Source organism: Plectrocnemia conspersa, unplaced genomic scaffold (assembly GCF_051122295.1).
Source record: "Plectrocnemia conspersa isolate PC_06_02 unplaced genomic scaffold, ASM5112229v1 ptg000003l, whole genome shotgun sequence".
Taxonomy (NCBI): Eukaryota; Metazoa; Arthropoda; class Insecta; order Trichoptera; family Polycentropodidae; genus Plectrocnemia; species Plectrocnemia conspersa.
Window position 1 is genome coordinate 7,481,683 of NW_028277167.1, and position 20,818 is coordinate 7,502,500.

Below are 20,818 nucleotides of genomic sequence, written 5' to 3' on the forward strand. Positions count from 1 at the left end.
ACACTCAGTCTAGGTTAGAGGTTATTTTATCTGATTATCTCACTAACATAGAGCTGAAATCTAGCATTTTTAAGTGCTTCTCCGTATCATATAAGTACGCTGTCTTTCAATAGAAAAATTAAAACGCTTGTAAAAAACGGAGTTTCACTTTTCTTGAAGAAAAAAAAAGCCCCATTTTGTGTATATTTTTCACCGTGAATAAATCGTTCCATCCAAGATATGACGTCACTATTTTTGATATAAGCTGTATCAAACTTGTTTTTGATCTTAGGACAAAAAAATACTGCAATTGGAGTAATTTTTTTGTCCTAACGTATATACGAATCAGAATTTTTAACATTTGTAACAATGAAAATGATATATCGAAATCGATTAGATGTCCAACATGACGTGCGTGTTGCCTTGTGAAATACCACATCACTGTTTAATGTCCTTATTAAATATAAGCAACAGCAGCTCTCAACATATTGTATTTAAAAACTACATTTTGAGAGGTCTGTTGCGTCTAACGGGTCAATAAGACAAAAAAAGTTAAAAACATTGGGAACAAAACACTGGATAAGAAAGTTACGTTTGTATAAAAATAAAAGCGATATTCTCAAAAGTTGATTTGGGAATTTGTGATAACAAATTAGCAAATAAGCCGCCAGATAACAAACGGGCCTCGATCGAAGTCCCTGTTTAGATCACGAACGTGTTCCAGATTTTGAGAAAAATATTATTTTATTAAAAATATGTATTGTTTTGTTAGGGCTAATCAAAATCAGTGGCGTAGTGGTAAAATTTATTTGAGATAAATTGAATAGTCACCGACAGCACATTTTTAAACAGTACATTGCACAACGCAAAAAATAAAATAACCAAAATATTCGTCTCCGGGTTCACATAAACTGAAATTTCATTGAGTTCCGGTACTTATTTTTTCAGAACTGCATCACTGGCGTGACTCAAAATGGTAGTTCGAAGCGGTGCTTTCATAGTCTACGTATCTAAGCATAATTTTCAGGAATTAAAGACGTAACTAAACTTTTCTAATAATTTAAATAATAAATTAATTGTCAGCTTCTCGTACTGACTAATGCGACCTGCTCACTCAGTATGCGCAACTGCTACCGCGTGACTCAAAAAGATTCGTGTTAATAAATTTGTACACAGAAGTATGAGGCACCGCTTCCACCGTCACTAGAGTGCCGTTTATTTTTTGCCATAATGAATAAATAGGCCCCCACAATATAATATTTTATTTATTATAAAATCAATTTCGTTATTTTAAAAATTATTATTATTTACGATACAACACGTAATTGTATCAATCAGCATAACGTTAAAAATACATTTTACTAAGTGCTTTACAGAAACATTTTAGTTGGAATCCGTATAAAAGACGGTGGTATACGACAGAGGCGGTCGTACCTTAATTAAATAGCCTTAATTGACTGCCGCTCCGAAGGCTCTCGCGGATGTTGTTTTTATTATGTGACACAAGACACATGACAAGAACCGGGTGAGATAAGGTCAAATGGTCTCCACACACGTCACCGTATTAGGGACATAACAATACCGTCAATATTGGGATGACGACGCTCGCCTTGCGGTGAAAACCTCGTTGTACAAAATTCAACGACAATATTTACAAGCCAGGACGCAATTTTCTCGAGATATCCGATATCCGACGAGATTCGAAAAAAGGGAATCTTTTTAGGGGGTGGAAAAAAAGAACATTACAAAACACGGTGACTTTTTTTAGAACGGATCAATAAAAGCCCACCGCCACCGTCGCCGAGTTTACGGGCACCGCGGGAGTACACGCGTTTATATAATAACATAATGATATACACGGAAGACACTCGGCAATTTTGGAATTCGAGACAAGTTTTCAATTAGAAGGCGCCTCGTGAAAATCGCTCGATGCGCGCGCACGCTGTTTGGGCCCTGGTATTCCGAGAATTTCCCGCGGAAAATTACAAAGAAAAATAGGGAGAGAGAGTAGAGAGGAAAGAGAAGGGGAAGACTAATGTATATTTTGTGTATTATGTATACGTACAAAATAGATATTCGTCGAAGGCTGTGTATTTATATTCATTGAGCACGCTACTGTGGTGTCAGCCAGCGAACAGTTGGCAGTACGTTGTGCGTTTGATATTTTAATGATATGAAACCTTATACGTATAACGAATTCAGTAAATCGATTTTCGTCAGATATTTTTCTACCGCAACAATGTTACGTACTGCGTATTTGTTTCGTTTTAGACGATAAACAATACATTAGCGAACATTATAATTTATGAATTAATTTAAATACTTAATTAATAACAACGATGAGAATTTGTAATTGTTTGAATACTGGAAAAATAAATCTATCTGATTTTTAAAGCAACATGTAATCTATCAATGGGTAAAAGAGTTGTTTTGAGATAAAATATAAAAACATTTTCTAATGATATGCAATTATTATGTTAGCAGATTAGCCAAATGTTACAAATATTTGGAATTTTTTCAAGAGCCATACATATATTATGAGTCAGGTTAAATTATTTAAATTTCTTTAGAATTTATTAGAAAACTTATTTCCCCATACAGTCAGTGACTATCGTTTATTTTTAAAATATTTAGTGCGAACGATTTTAATACAATGTAAGGCATCGTGTTTCATACTCTTAAAAATATTATTAGATGACCGCGCAGGAAAATTTTTATGATATTTCCGATAGTTCCGATGTAACGCAATTTATATTTTTTACAAAAGCATACTTTTTCGAATATATTTTTTAATTCGCATATAACTAGATTAATCCGATTATTAAATTAAGTATCTTTTACATTTCATATAGAAAGTTGGAGAGCTTTATTATTTGAATACATAGCTATAAGTTATCTTGTATGTATTTACTATATTTAGGTTATAGTTATGTGTTTATATATTTCGTAAGAAAGTATGAGGATTTATTTGACCGTCCATTCGGGAATGTGTGAATAATTTAATAATAATTACCTTTATGTGTAACATTTCAAATCAAGTTGTTGCAAAATATTACTCTATTAGTATCAAATTAGTATAAATAATTAAGGTGACCATATTTTGAAAATTAAAAGGGCTTAAAAATTACAAGGTTGCTGCGGGAGCTAAAAATGTCATTTCGTAAATTTTTGTTTGAGGACAAATTACTGTGGAAGCTAAAATGTTGTTCAAAAACCTTCTCCAAAAAGTATTTGAGGAGTAAAAATTGCTAAAAAAAAGTTTTTTAATGTTAATTATTGATATAAAATATGATTCATTAAGTCGAGACGATTTAGGAATAAAATATATTTTATAATATTTATTATTTACTGTGATGTACACCGAACGTACATACAATATTATTATGTGAATATCTTTAAAATCTTCATATTACAGGCGGCCCTCGACTTTCGCACAATTAAAAAAAAAAACATTTTTTTTAATTTAATTTTTTTTTAAAAAACGTTCTGATAGCGGTAAATCTTTTGCTTCAATCGGACGTTCGTATAATACAAACAGGTCTACGATATGTTAAATTTTGCAAAATAAAAATATAATTAAAAAATACGTTAAAAATTGTGGAAAATAAAGATATATTTCCACAATCTTTAATGATATGTTTCCAAAATAACACAGCAAAAAAAACATGGATGAAATGGAAAATCTTTGTCATCGTAGATCGATGACCAACATCAAAAAGATGTCCCTCTGAGTATTTCAGTTATTCAAGCAAAAGCTCTTAGTTTGCACAAAGATTGGAAGGATAGATTAAAAAAATATTTTAACACGGTTTTTCAAGCAAGTAACGGTTGGTTTTACAATATTAAAATGAGGTATTCTTTTCATAATATTAAATTTACTGGAGAATCGGCTGATGCGGATAAAGATGCTGCAAAAGAATTTATTTCCTAATTATCCAAAATTATTGAAGATGTAGAATACTCCTCTAGCTAAATATTTAATGTAGATGAGACAGGTTTATTTTGGAAAACTCTTTTACAATGAGAAATATGAATGAAGCCTTCACGCACCTTGACAAATTTTTAAATATTATGGAAGATTGTGATACCAATGGAGAACGCATATCTCAAGTGCGTGGGGCGATCAATAAAAACATAGCATGTTATAAAATACTATATGAAGAAAAGAAAAAGAATAGTGGAAAACAGTTAACTCTTGACAACTTTTCAAAGGAAACACCCGCAAACCCCACTTAAACGTGTCTCTTAAACGCCTCTTAAACATCTTATATTTACTTGATAAATAAATATTTTAAAATACACACAATTTCAATTATTTTACTTCCCTCGACTTTCGTACATTCAACATTCGCACACATTATCAGAAACCAATTATGTGCGAAAGTCGAGGGCCGCCTGTATATGCATTCCTCCGCGATACGTTTAAATACATTGGATAATTACAATGCATAATTCATAATCGGAAGCAGTGGCGTAGTAGCCAGGATTTTGTCAAGATTTTTTTGCAACTTATATTTAATTAACATAAAATCACCAGCTGCGCTCCGCCAAGGGGGGGGGTCCAGACCCCCCCTTCGCTACGCCACAGTCAAACGTATGAGTTAGTCGGATTACTTGCTTCGCACGGGTGTGATCTTTTTCTACATATGTTTTTAATTTAATTTTATAAATATAAGTTTTTTAGATAAAAATTAGATATGTTTAATTTCTGTATTTATATGACATAATTTCGATTTATAATGCATTTACTGTTTTTTAGCATTTATAAAACAATAATTTTTACGACTTTGACAATCATTTTAAATCGCTAGTTCTTACACATATGTATGTGTATACTTATTGTACATCACCGGAGCGCGCGTAACTTTTTTACACCGCAAGGGGAAGGTTATGAGCCGCAATTTACCCACCCACTTTATAAACAAATTTATTTTTTCAAAGAAATCAATTCCGTTTTTAGTGAGATTTGAACAAAATATCCGCAGAAAAATACTGAACAGATATTTTATCATTCATGTTTATATTTTTTAATACATCTATCAAAATTAATAATATTTTATATTCAAATAAATGGAATGTTAACATTTCTTAGATAATATTATTATGAATTCCGTACAACAATGAAGCAGTTTACAAGCAAATTTTACTTATAAAATGCTTTGCGTTGCGTAGTATTGACTAAAATCAGCACTTTTTGAACGAATAAAATCAATTTTATTCGTTATGACGTCTAGAAAATTAATAATCACAGGAATGCCTTCAAGAACAATACAATGAAAGTATATTAATTCGTTTTAAAATTTAGTCAGCTTCATATAAATGACCCACACATTTAAAGGCACCCAAAATTAAAGCAGACAGTGGTGTAATATATATTATATATTTTGAGCATTTCCATATTCTGAAGCAAAAACTTTATGCTACAATAAAAAAAGAGTAAACTAACTGTGCTTTTCCCCTACTAAATATAATATATGTGGGTGGAATAATGGAAAATCTTGTCCGCAAAAACGCTAAAGTATTATTTGACTGTGGGTTGAATATCAAGAACTTATATATTATACAAACGTATACAGCGATTTTATACCGACACAACTAAAAAAAGGATATAGGGAAATTGTATATAAAGGTCAACGTGTTTTTTGCCCGTGAAGTGTAATATGCAACAAAGGGTTAAAACTCATTTTAATCACCAGTTCAAATTCTACATAGAACCTCATAGGTAAATTAAAGCGAACATGCCATTTTGCGTTCTAGAGCACAATCCAATTTCGCTAACACAAAACAATACGAATGGCTTTTTGTGTTAACGAACTAAGGTGTGGCGTGCGATTCAAAGCCTCACTTACACAAACACAAATTCCTTTTTAATTATCTCTCTCACAAGCGCGATAAATTCGGCTGCCTAATCTGAAGCTCAATACCTATTCAAGTACACGCATAAACAAGCCGGCTTTCAGTCTAACCCTTTTCATCCCAGCGCCGTTTTGACGTCATCCGCGGGATAAGACAAAACCTACACACCCCAGCCTCCGGCGCGATGAACCGCCTATTTACAAACGCTGATTTATTACGCAGCCCTGCTGAATTTTTCACCGCTGAAAATCGATCAGATTTACAGAAAGAAACACGCATATGCGAGGGTATCGCCGTATATAACATACATTTTTTTCACTTACATAGTCTTTCTTGTGTTGCGCAGGGCTTGTCTAACGCGGGCCCGGGGCCAACAGCCCCAAAAGGGGCTACGTGACCGAGCCGGCATTGTTGGCCCACCCCCACATGACGCCTACCCTGGCACGGGGCTTTGCGCTAGGGGCTGATCGGTCGACGGTTGCATTTGTGCCGCTCGTATCGAAAACAAGACTTATATTATACTATCTCCACTGACTGTGCTCTAAAGCGAGACTAAAAATAAACGCACGTAATTGTTACAATGTCAAAGTTCGAGTGGGACGCGACTTTGTGAATTGCCAGAGAAGATTTTCATGAATGTGTCTGACGGTGTTGTAAAACACAATGGCGTGTGTAGTAGACGCGCAGACAAACACACGCGCGCACTGTTATATAGTGCGGTACGTGAGTGTGAGACATTTACACATGTATGCCTACATACTACACGAATATTGAAAAGCAATTTTAATTAATTTATGCCAATATGCTGAAGAGGGTGTATGTATAAATATACGGATATTCGATTACACACTGGCAGTAAAGATATACCGTCCGATTTTATAAACACAGCAACATTTACCACAATTACTAAGGATTTAATTAAGAATTGAACTGAATTATATTTTTTGAATTGATCCATCAATTTTACGTGCAATATTAATTTATATATGTATGTATGTGAAAATAATACATATATTATGTTTACATGTCGAGTGACGCATTCAAGACATATTGCGTCAGAGTTAACGCAAAGTCCTTTTTAAAGTTATACATACTAATTTGATCAGGCGTTATCTAAAACACGTTATACATTGGTTGGGTTAGTTTTACGTCGATTTATTAACGTTATAACATCCATAAGGTGATCGTATTATTGCGCAAAAGAAAATTCCACACAGCAAAACTTCTGAACATAGATGATTGTTATATATATTTTACTTTTGATTCCAACTGCTTAATATTTTTATTCATTTTTAAGTTAAAAATTGTGTAATTATAGGAAATGTAAGAGTAACATACCAATGTAAATTACTAATATAAATGCAAAAAATGTTTAAAACATATTTTAAAGTTAAAATTATATTAACATAAGTCATTATTTTTTATATATATTTACGTATTCTTAAATGTACGTATATATGTGTATATTGAGCATCTATGATCAGATTTTTTGTAGTTTGAAATAGAGCTATTGATTCAATTTATACACTAATATAGCTGTGGAGGTTGAATTCGATTGACTTGCTAATAAGCAGGGGCGTCATTTGGGAGGAAGGGGGATTTGCCCCCCCCCCACCATAAAAAACATCTGTTACAATCCCTCTGATTCTAAACCAGAAATTTACAAATTATCCCTCAAAAAAAAATCTAAATAAAGCTTCAAATCCATTGATTTTTTTTAAATATGTCATTTCGGTGAAATTATATCATAATACATTTTCACCGGTAGATATATATTTTTACCAGTGAAAATATGATTTACTAGTATAATTATATGATTTCAACTTTTTTTCATATATGCATTTACATCAGGCTGTACTTTTTGAAGTGAGAGTTAAATGAGTTGAAAAATAAAAGGTGTTTTATTTACTAAACTATATATTCTCCATATTTTTCTACAAATATTCTCTACAGTCTACATGTTAATCTGATTCGAAAAATAACGTATTTTTGGAAGCAATATATTATTTAATGTCGTATTTTGTATCCGTTTTTGTAAAAAAAAATCCGACATTAAACTATTACAGAAATATATAATAAATAGATTATCGTTTGGAGCAATGTCTGAAGAATACGGTGGGTGAGAAAGGAGTTTCCAAAAAAAAATATTGTTTTTTTTATTTATTTAAAATTACCCTTCTTTAATTAATAATGTCTTTTATTATGTCGAATGTCTTTTTATAGTATAAATCGCTTTTAAACGAATTAGCTAATGAGCACATTATGTATATGTCGCAATTATCTGCCTATAATCCAATAACTTATAGTGAATTATGCCATTTATATCCCACCAAATGTAATGTAAATGAAAAAGTAGACAGCTATCGCATCTTGCATATAGCTCCTTATCTTTACTGATATTACTACAGACTTTTGATATGAGAGTATTGGTCAAAATGTATTCAAACCGAATTTTGGTCAATAGGAGAGCACAAAAAACAATTATCACTTCTCAGAAGGCAAAAATTCACGTCAAAAGCAATAAAAACGTGTCGGCGCCGTCGCAGTGGGAACGCTCGGTACGAGCGATCCCACTGTGACGGTGCCGACACGATTTTATTGCTTTTGACGTGGATTTTTGACTTCTGAGAAGTGATAATTGTTTTTTGGCTCTCCTATTGGTCAAAATTCGGTTTAGATATGCTTTTAAGTCGACTCTCACTTATTGTAAATCGTAATATTGTTATAAAAAAATCTTAATATAAACGCTAGATAACCGAGTGTTTCCACTGCGACAGCTACAGCACTATTTTATTACTTTTGACGTGGATTCTAAACAGGCACGTCATTTGGGTGAATTTGTCTTCTCTTGAATTTAAGCAGAAAAGTGCATGTAATTTAATAAAATGCTATAAATTCTAATGAAATAGATATCTTAAAAAACTGGCCAACTTTGTATCCCCCTTGTTGCTAAACCAGTTTAAATAATATTATCGATTTTAGCTATTGATGTAATTCCGCTTTAAATGCCTACTTTAGACTATATTTAACCCATTTCACGGCCGACTTTTTGTCACCTACTTACTACCCCCTGCCAATTATGCGAGTAGGAATGGACGGCGCCGCTTTTTAAGCGATAACAAAAAATAGACTGCGACGTGAGTCGTCCGTTCTAAAATTAAAAAATAAAATCTATTTCTGCGGCGCGTGCGTGTGACGTTCTGCGAAGTTTAATTATAATTCCAGTCCCGCAAAAACACGCTTTTTTGGTTCAGGTACACGTGTATTATGTGGAAAATGTATTCACGTCGATGGCACGTGTTACATACAGAGCGATCATTATATAATAATCACTAAAATTGAAGAACATCGGCCAGAGAGCAGTAAGGTTATCATTGCAGCAACAATTGCACTAGCTCGGTTGTGTTCGCTAACGCAACAAGCACTTTTATTTTATAGATGACCACTGATTTTACAAACAACATGTTTTGATCATCAGTTACTGCTGATACTATATACTTCAATGTCATTATTTGTAATAAGGTATCACACGTTAAAAGACACAGGCGGTCGCCTATTGAGGGGCGCCAAAAATTAAAGGCGCATCATTTCCGTATTTTCTTTTAAAACAATGTTAATTGCGATACAATTATATAATGGATCTACTTTTAAATAAATTATTTTTGGCAACATGTAAATTGCACTGGAATTCTAAAAACGTCAATTCTAATAATGTTTAAAACTGCAAAATATATTCTAATAACTTATAATATATATAGATAATAAACGGGATTGCACTGAAATTTAATGTTAACATAACAAAAGGTTAAAAAATATTTTTTTAGTTTCCCTTATATAGTAGAGCGACTTGATGATAGTCTCATGATAACCATATATTTTACTCTCTGCAACCCGCCGCTCTTCTATGCACAATTTGGTTAGTTACTATAATATTCTTTAATCTGTGGTTACCATACAGTTGTTTTCGCCGCTGTTTTTCAGCTTTGATCTACTGTATTGTAAAATAATTAATAATTATAAAACAATAAACAACCAATATATAGTTAATTTGAATTACTATATATTTTTTAATTATTGTAAAGTAGTATTAGTGTACGATATTTTAATGTACATCAACAATGTAATGTGTGGGGTAGGAAAGCAACTTAGATTTTGCACGGGGCGCTAAATAAGTTTGGACCGTTCTGTGCTTAACACAAACAATGTATTCATATTTACTCTTATATGAATAGTAGAAAGGACATCAAATATACATTAGTAATCCATAAATGTTCAAAAATATTACAGACGAAATAAATTTTGCGATAAATTTACGTGAGCGGCGCGAAGGACTTTACCGAAAGTTTATAGAGAGATGTATTATTAATGCACCCTTCGTACAGAGTATTGTAATTTAGGTTATTTACTGTTCCTTTGTGAGAATGCCCGTCCACCTTTTAGATATATAAATCACTATAGATAATATTTCCAATATTAGTTTTATTAAGGTAAATTGTCAATTACGATATTAGATATACCATGTTTTTATTATATGTACTGAAACAAGGGTTAGTGCTGAATAAGACATAAATGCCATCAAATCGATCAGACTTGTAATTACATTATTGGAACGAGCAGCATTGCCAAATTGAGTGGACGGGTACAAATGTAATTCTCCATCTAATTTCATTAAAAATATAGATAATTATTTAAATTACAATTCAGCAACGTGCTTTCTAAACGTGCTGAAATTTTAATCTGATGGCAACGAATGACTTAAAATAATCAGTGAAATGAATTTATTATTATTAATCACAAAAAACAAACCAAGTCTCAGCTGGTAGCTCTATTATGCTGCTGAATGAATTTGATATTAAAAAACGTCATTTATTTATTAATATAATCTATTGTCACAAAGACAAGATTTGACCTAATTGATGAATGCTTCTCTCATGTTCAATTATAGGTGCATCCAAATGAGTTGAGAATATCGTATACAGATACGAAAAAACTGTGAACAAAACGAAATCTAGTACGATGAGATATTGCGTTGTTATAACTTTCATTTCCAGCGACTGCTCAAAACAACTCTATTATTAGACCCGAATAAACGCGCCGCAAAGTATCAGTTTCAATTTCTGACAAGCACTCTCGCTCTCGATACACAAAGGTATCTTAATTAAGTACCTACATTGATAAGGGTAATGGATAACTGGACGTTTCGGCGTAAACGATCCGTCCCTGGCGATGAATTCTTGATGAACGCCAATTCAGGACTCACAAATGCGAGGATGGGCCGCAAAACTGCGACACGTAACTCACACGCCAAATGAGTCACAAAAACCGAGGATTGGTCGATAAAAGCGCTGTGACTCACGACGGACGAACGGCGGTCACTTTTCTTTTTCCTTAGGAAAATCGCACCGGGGCCGTTCACAAACATTTCCACCGGGACCCAGCCCAGGCCGGGGCAAAAGGATGACGCAAATAAATTACGCAAGCGCTCTGCATACAGCGTATTTTGCGTATATATGTACACAATACAAACGCCGATAATGGGCGTCGGTTTCAATTTCGAGTTTTTCCTTCGGCGAAGTCGAGGAGGCGAATGAGGTGAGAATTATAGCAGATTTTCAATACCAACGTGAGTCACGCGGGTTACGCTGGATTGGTGGACGAACGAGATTCTTCGAAATTCAAACGGAAGAGGCTAAAGAATTCGGATTCTTAGTAACGACAACAAACCCACTCCATCATGCTGAACCACCGAATTCCAAATGGTAAAAATTAAGTCTATCTAGGGCAGGAAAGCGTACAGAGTGCCTAGTGCAGAGGGTCACAAGTGGCCCTCGGGGTATTTTCGGTGGCATTTCAGAAATAAAAATATTTTTTTAACCCTCTGCTGTTACAAATTGTAAAGAAATCATAAAGGCAGAATTGCCAACGTTCAATATGATTTAACCTTTTGATTACCGAAATCAATAAATCGGCTTTGATAATATAGCAAAAAATTAAATTATTGTAAATGGATGCAAGTAAACATTTATTCAGGGGCAAATATTTTTTAGTATGTAACAAGTCAATATATAAAATAGACAATGTGCCCAAAAAACTCCTTAACCATATGTTCATTTGACTGTTAAGTACAATGACGCATATTTAAGGATGCACATTTTTTTTAAATTGCAATGAAAAAATGTGTGATGATGTTGTAATTAAATATTTATATTACTGTATATTGTCTTTTTGGAGACCAGCCGGCCCGGAAAGCACTCGTTGTGCATACGCGTTAAAAGCGCAATAAACCAAAATGCTTTACGTCTTTTTGATTCGCCGATAATTGAATTATTGTTATATTGAAGGACGCGAGATTGACTTATCCAAGGAATTAACATCTTCAAATGGACCACTAACAACGGTCGTTTCGTGCCTTTATATAAAAGCAATGATAATGCCGACAGGAAGTGGAATACGGAACAATAAGTGCAGCGTTGCCAAATATTTATAAGACACTTACAAGAAAGACAACGAATCTAATTCTGCCTCCCCTCCCCCACAAATTGTCGCAATTAGTGTACGCGTTGAATATACTACAATAGTTACATACAAATATTTGCCCGCTTACAAGCAAATCGGTGGTATACTAATATTTTGAAGACCTGGCTTTGATACCCATATGAAACTTAATGTTTTAAAATATGTATGGGAGTATGGGAGATTGAAATTAGTGATTATTATATAATGATAAGTACTCAGATAGGGATTTATATGAAATTGCAGTTAAAACATAATTACAATATTTATGAGAAAATATGAAAATTGTATAAACATATAATATTCATAGGGTTAAAAATCGGTTTGGTAATTAACTTAAATATATAGGTTCAAATCCCATTTGATTTTTTAAATTTATATCATGTCTGAGAGATTGAAATTAAGGATTATTATATTATTATAATTCCGATCGATCACAACAGATCAGTTTTCCTAGATTTTCCTAATCTTTTCAATGAATATAATCGCGGATCCAACTGCAATTTTCAATTAAAAAAAATAATAAAATTTAAGGATATCTTTGGATTTTTTTATTGATCGAACATTTTATGTATTTTAATAACTATTATTTTTTTAATTAAATGGCGCCTCTGAATCTCTTATAGCAGCCGATCCTTTTAATGACTTTTTCGTACATTTCGGGCGGTATCTCTGTTGTAAGTTTGCGTATGTTGGTTTTTAGGTGCTTCAATGTTTCGGGTTTATCGGCGTAGAAACGACCCTCAGCATAACCCCACAAAAAAAATCGCAAGAAATTGGCGGCCAGTTAACGTCACCTAAACGTGAAATAGTGCAATCTGGGAACTTTTCACGCAAAATATGCAACGCTGCACCCGGCAAATCGCGTCGACTTGTTGAAACCACATGTGGTCCACAGCAATATCTTCGATTTCGTGCCATGCGCCTATACCTTCATCGTTTTCAAAAAAGTAAGGCACAATGATGCTGCTCGACCACATTGCGCACCAGTTTTTGGGCATGTAATGGTATCTCTAAAATCACATGAGGATTTTCTTTGGTACACAAAGTAGTGGAAATGTGCCTAAAAAAATTATTTTTGAAAAATCGAAAAATTTCGATATATAGTTCGTACAAAATTGTTATTTCTGCAAAACAATTGAACAATTTAAACGTGTTGAGTGAAGATTAAACGATCTATTTCGTAAATGTGTTGTTTTAAATTAACGACATTTTGAACACGCGTGATTATTGACAGCTGTCTGATTTGCAGTGCTGTAATAATAGATTATATTTAATTAATAAGTAAAACTGATTTGTAGACGTTGATTTAGTATTCATAACGGATACTTCAATAAATATCTGTTGGATAAAATAACGGATGAGACACAGAATGTGAAATAATATTAAATTCAGTGTTCAAAGTGTTCAGCATCGACGTCGCCGAGAGTATTTAATTTATCATGTTTTTTTCTAAAGTCTATGTTTTACGCTAAACTTTCCACTTCCATGTTGCTTTTGCTCACCGATTGCGTTGAGATGGATGGTCTCCTATTTTTCAACAGAACTTCATAGACAGTTGTCATTTGTATTATTCCAGATCGTTTTCCGTACTATATTCACTGAGCCGCTTTAACCTATTTTGGATGGCGCGACATTGAACGATGAATTCGTTTACTTATGTTGGTTTGATTCAGTCTTTGCAAATTCAATACAATTTTATTCGCTCTTTGACCTTCACTCTTAAATCGCAGCTTTCGCAAAATAAATGAATACTATAAACAGGATAATATTATGGGAAATGTATGATACTACATCACAATGAAAACTATCAAAACATAATCAGTGCAAATTTTATTTTGAATAATCTAATGCCTCTCGCTCTCAACGCATCGTAAGCGAGAGATAATAATATCGAAAATACAAAAGGTTTCACAAGAGTCGGCGGACCGAAAAGTGTTGGGCTGGCACACATTTTAACCGAGTGATATTTTACGCGAGCATCTGAATAAACTTCACGAAATAATGACGCGTCACGCACGCCGTGACATTTAGTGATTTTCGTGATTGTGTATTCATACGCAGGGTAAAATATGTAGCAGGATAACGATAACGTACAACGTTATGACCGCAAACGGATCAATGTCTCGAATTGTTGAACGTATACGTAAGAAACAACAAGACGCACAGTGTAATTGTAATAGTGTACATTCCATTCGTACGTATGTGCTAGTATATTTTCCAATCGATACTAAAGCGTCGGTATGACGTTGAATATTATGAAATGATACTATAATGAAACGTTACGAAAACTGATCGATAGTTCTACGTTTAGTACATAATAGCAGTTTATACGCAAACAAAGAACAAAAAGGTTCTTAAATATCTGTCTTGTATTAATATTAATTTTCTTCGAATGTATAATGTTTGGAATTGGAAGAAACGATTCGACTCGTTCTTCGCAGTTGCCAAGAACGAACGAATCTTGGAATGATTCACAACATAAACATCAAATCCTATATCCAGTCTAGTAAATATGTATCATACGTACGATTCTTATGAAGCCAGGAATTTAGAACACGCAAACATTAAAACAAAGGAAGAACACGATAGCATGTGCAGGTTTTAGCATGGCAAATACAAATCAAGCTTATCAAGTTTGACCACTAGCTCATTGTTCAAGTATAGGGTGTGTCAGTGTGCATTTATGATTTGTATGCATATGTGAATCGAACCCGGTATGATTATATCACACTGGGCGTTTAGTAGAAAGCGGTTGTACAGATTTTGATTTGTAGTGGACATAAAATTTTGCGACACAACACATGTGAAATGGGGAGGAGGAGGGCCAATACCAAGGAGGAGGAATCTACACAGCCTCATTTTCAGCCTAGCATGCGGCGGAAATGAGTCCGGATTTATGGGGATGCACTCCTCGGGGGTGGGTGTCAATTATCGGGACGACAGGAGGGCTGGTTGGCGTCACGGGCGGTATGCAGTTCTGCGTAATCAGATCCGGTCGTGACGCAATCCCGGGGATGGTTATCCGCGTGATCGGCGGGAGGACGGGAGAAAAAATATCGTCGGGTGGCGGCGGTCACGTGGAGGCGGAGAGACACGTGACCCAGGTACAGTTACGTAAACTTTGGTAATTACGTTTTTCCCGTGGGACGAAAAAAGCGGGGATGATAAAAAAAAGGTTAAATACGCTGCGAATAATTGAAAACAAAAGATCAAACACGAGAGTTGATTTATAATTATTTCTGGGTTGCTCTGCATAAAACTACAACTTGGGATTGTATCAGCAGGTGACTACTAGGTAGTTCGTAAGTAGTCAAAAGTCGTGCGTAGGCAATCTTTGAGCACAGGAACATGCAATAGAAATCTAACGGAAATATTTAGATACTAATTGACGCACAGAGGCAAAAGTTCCAATTCAGACTACAGTAAAAAATGCAGATAGAGAATGTGTTATATATAACATTTTCCAAGATAATCAGGGACGTCATTTCAGCTTTTTCGATGGAAGGGGGGGGGGGGCAAAAGTTGGCCAGTCAGTAGTAAGCCCAATGCGTTACAGCGGGCAAATCTGTAATAGTAATGCCTCCACCTGCACCTCCCCCCCCTCACCTAAATGAGGTCCGTAATATCATATTTTCGTAATCTGAGTGTATCATAATTTCTTGTGGAGCTTGCGACATGAACACATTTTTTAACTATTTTCGTGCCAAGGTATTTTTCATACTACACGACCCCAATGAAAGCCATTTTTAGAATTAAAATAAATATATGTATATAAATATAAGCGTCAATACTCCGTCTCCGGTTAATTTGTTAAAGTAAAAATACATATTTTTTATAGAATGTAAACCAGAAATGTAATGCCTGCACTACACTCTCTGGAAGTTGTCTGAACCGAAGTAACAACTGAAATCGGCCAAGATCTACGACTTCGAGTAAGCGACCACACTGTCGCAAAATTCATATGCCGTCCGGACGGCGGCTTCTGTCACGTACACGCTTCTGTCGCGCACGATCGAAAAGAGTGCCAAATAATCGCATTTTTTAAATTGTCTTATTATTAAAATTAAGCTACTGATAATTATAAAAGTTTGAGTGGGCACTCATCAATACAATATCAATAAAAAAATTTCGGTCGTAAATATTCAATTTACGCAAAATCTTTGTCGGCTTTTGCAAAATGCCATAAGGCATAAAAATGATACTTCAGAATACGAGCACCACATGTTTGACTATCCTAGAATTTGTCGCCATCGATTCTAAATAAGAATTCGTTATGGTGTGACATTTACATAAAGCGATCTAGGAAAATATATAAAAAAATTTAACAAAATCAAGTACCACTGATTATTTTTTAATTATTTAGTTTTATATGAAAAAAAATATAATAACGATATCTGTTAGAAGAATATACTATCAACAATATAATTAATTCCTTTTGATGCCCTAAAATATTCAAATATGTCAGTAAGAGCCTGTTGAAGATCGAGTTTCATAAAACATGTTAACATGCGTCCCACTGTAGCATGTGGTATTATAACTTGACCACGTGACCACGATGCAGCGCTCGTCATGCGTGTTAACCATAGGACACCTACGCACATACTGAAATTGAAGCGAGTTACTCGTTCTATCTCAGTTTGCGAACCATCATCTCATTATCTCTCTCACTCTCGTCACTTAACACGTGAGAGACCGAAAGGGGAAGTATCTCACCGCTCTCGCTCGAAATAGCAGCTCCGACTTTGGTCCCTTTGACTCGGAAATATGCCGACAATGTTCGGAAGCGCTCGAAGCTGGCCAAGTTGACTGAATTACCCCCACTTTACCTCCCGTTCTCGGTAACCTCGGACAACTTCCGAGAGATTTTAGAGCGGGCAGAACCGAACTCGACCGAAGTAACCCACTATATTCTCCGTCCTTGGCCAACCTTGGCCAACTTCCAGAGAGTGTAGTACAGGCATAACAATAATAAAAAATCTTTTCTGCATTTTATGCATGTTATTACATTACAGCGAACGGGAGAGATACCCCAAACTGACTACGATGTAGCTTTTGAGAAACAAAAATAGTTTTAGTAAAGTTCCGCATCAATTACCATTTGATATTAAAAATTACGATAATAATTTTAAAGGTTTTTCCATAAATTACTCTATATACATAAATAATCTTGTAATATTATTTCGTAACGTAAGTATCAAATTCTGTAAGTATGTGGCTCTTGGCATTCGAACGGTTTATGGCTTGATCTGCAAAAAGTTTTTCTCACGGTGGTGTCCCACTTTAGCAAAGAAGCTACTGTTAAACGTTTAAAACACGTATTTGTGTATCACATGGCGTTGACGATTTAAAAGCATAATATTTGGATTTCCAGATTATTTTTAGACCTGCTGATTTGATTTGTGATTCAATTGTTGAACCCGACGGAGCTTATATAGTCAGATAAAAGGTTCGCTGCTCTTAGATCGATGTAGTCATTATGAACGTATATCGAGTCTAGTCTTACTTATAATGTTCGATAGACGTTAATTAACAGGGGTTGAAAGGCAAGGGTTTTATTTAATCCACCTACACCTAATCCCTAATCCGACGGCTTAATTTTTATCGCGCCTTCATTGCACGACGGGGCCATTGTCTTGTCGTAATGCAGAATAAATTGTTGATTAAAGCTAGACGCCGATCCTGCTGCGTCGATGCTGCGCTTCAAAAGCTCCAGCTGTCGACAATAAAACTCCAAGTTATTGTGGTTTCAATCTATTTCCAGGGTTCCGTAATGAATGTCGGAATCGCTCGGGGCATTCGCTATTTTTCCTCCCATCCGGAAATCTAGGTACTACATAAGGCGATTTATATAATACGCGATTGTTCTTCTTGTATGTACGTATCGAAGCCCTTTTTGAATCGTGAGGGACAAGCGCGTGTTGCGGACGACCTTTACGACGTGTAATCAATACAACCTCCATTATTTAAAGGCAATAAATATGCTTTATAAGCGGGCGCGGTCAGCGCCTGAATCGGTAATTATTACAAAGTCGTGCTATGGTATTATATATCCATAGATACACATGCATCGATAACGATGAAGCACATGATCCGACCTTTCACTCGGGCAGGCGGAAAATCAAAGTCGATCGCTTCTGTCGCAATCTTCCATATGCAGCTATAGATAAGTCGTCGAACGTCATATTTGTCGGGAGCACAAGATTCGCCCTCTTTGCGCCGCCCCTGACCCTTTTTTGCGACTTTTTCGCAGTCGGATCGATGATGCAGAAACACCGCCGACTTTCCAATTTGGCCGCTCCGAAAGCGAAAACCGCGACGAAGATGCCGCATATGGAAAATCGAAATCACAGACGACACCGTTTTACGCCGGTGCTTTGTCATCGAAATTTGCACGTGGAGTGAAACGTCGCATGGTTGTTGGGAGTTTTCACGTTGTTGAAAATATGTTTTTCTGATATTTTTGTTAAATTTTAACGACCAAAGAAATTCAAACTTTTGACCTTGCGGTTACTTCTGTTCTGTCAATATAAAAGTTACAAGATTGCAATTATAAAGGTTTCCAGCACGTAAATGTCATTCCTTGGAATAAAATTCCATCATATCTTACATATATTAAATAAAGGTAGGAAGTGACTTGCGAACGATGCATTGGTATGGCTTTATCAAGAAGACGTGGAGAGAAAAAGACGTACGTTTTTGAAATAACTCCACGGAATTAGAATGCTTCGAATTTCGAGGAACATCAAATCATCTTTCTAAAGCTTCAGATTGAAAGAAGACACATTTCCCAAACCCATCTTAGCAGAAAAACAGCTTTTAATTATTTTACGAAAGCTTAGCTCGAAAAATCGAGACTATGTGAACACTAGGAAATAGAAACGAATAGTATTGATTCGATCAAAATTATTGATAAAAATATTAGAAAAAAATTTGAGAATATTTGAGAAATAAATGGAAGAAAAATTAAAAACGAAATGTAATCATATAATAGTTAAACTTGTACTACTGGGAGACCGATTTACTTATGTATTTACGATATTTTTACATATTTTTAGCAATCTTCAAAACACATTGTGTGGTGTTGTATCACCCCAAACTGCGCGTTGGATTTTTAATTTCGTTATTAAAAAAATAGTAGTTTAGATTACCCGCCTGAATTGACCGTTAGTGCACGCCTTGGCGTGTATTAACGCTCGTATTTAAGTAGTTTCATTATCGATGTTTCATAACAAAAACGACGTATTACAGCAAGTGTTTATCAACATATCAACACACGTTGCCGATACCGATCAAAACTCGTCTCAACACAACTCACTGATTAATTTCTATAAAAAACAATCCAACGAGCACGAATTTTTATCTGTGAACTGAGGCAAGATTTAAATCAGATCAACGAGTATTTCGAGAACTGAATTATTCTGAAACGCATCCGCGCATCTAACTCAAAACAACACACGTAACTATTATATATATACTATATTCTTCCTATAAAACCAACGCGTTATTTCTCGTCGACCGTGGGCGATCGAGAAGTCTCAAAACCAACTTAGATGAAAATATTCCATATATACACACGAGCTATTACACCAACACATAACATGAACCACACACCTTCTCCCATCAGAATCTCTCGTATTAATAGGCGTCCTCCCGCAGAGGAGCCGGTTGTTGGCTCGCTCGACGGCCGAGCGGCGACTCGAGATTTTCTCGCTCCGATCTCTCTCTCTCTTTCAGTCGCTTACCGCCTCTCCTTTACTATCCGTTTTATATTTATAATACATCTACCGTCGGATTCAAGGAGACGACGACGACGACGCGATCTCGTTTCGGCGCTTTCACCGAAACGCGCGCACCTCACTTCTCTTACTATACACAGAGAAGGAAAGCAAAGAGACGTATCAATTACTCGGACGCCAATCGAAATAGCTCACCTGCGTGCAGGTGCGCGACGCGCTCAGATGCCAATTAATCAATTGATCGCACTCGTCTAAAGACATGGGTCCAAAGACAAAATTGGCGCAGCGTGCCATGACGGTATTGCGCTTTGAAAATATAGATTGTTACCAGGGTTGCCAGATTTTTACTGTCAAATAATCTCACGTCATTTTAAAAGTGCTTGGAACAAACGTAGAGTCGCCTTATAACAGCTAATGACTTTTATCTAGGCAGAACTTATAATTTACATTTGGGATATCAATAATGGAAAGCTACGGCATTATTCAGCGAAGCGAATTATATTTTGTACTATTGAATCCATGATTCGACCAAAAAGTATTTTTTAAGAAAATTCGTAGATTCCCGGGAATTTAAAATATTTTTATTGAAAGCGGTCAACAACATTTTGTTACATAAAAACGCTTTAAAATTTAAATGAACGAGCGGTAGCGAGTGAGCATTGGTCAGAATAATGAACACCCCATGAATAACTTTCTGCAACGAATCTAGAGGATTATATATCAGGTTGTAC

General features: G+C 35.0%; 1 protein-coding gene across 5 annotated transcripts in view; it reads right to left on the minus strand.

The window, feature by feature from the left end:
- The window catches only part of Hipk (Homeodomain interacting protein kinase), an 81,991-nt gene that overhangs the window by 20,533 nt on the left and 40,640 nt on the right, over nt 1-20,818 (minus strand). For 2 of the 5 annotated variants that reach the window (XM_088182958.1, XM_088182956.1), the window contains exon 1: nt 19,963-20,059. The exons of the other annotated variants lie outside the window; for them this stretch is intronic. The gene's annotated coding sequence lies outside the window, so the exon portion shown is untranslated. Of the gene's footprint in view, nt 1-19,962; nt 20,060-20,818 lie in introns of those variants that run through there. 5 annotated transcript variants of the gene reach the window in all.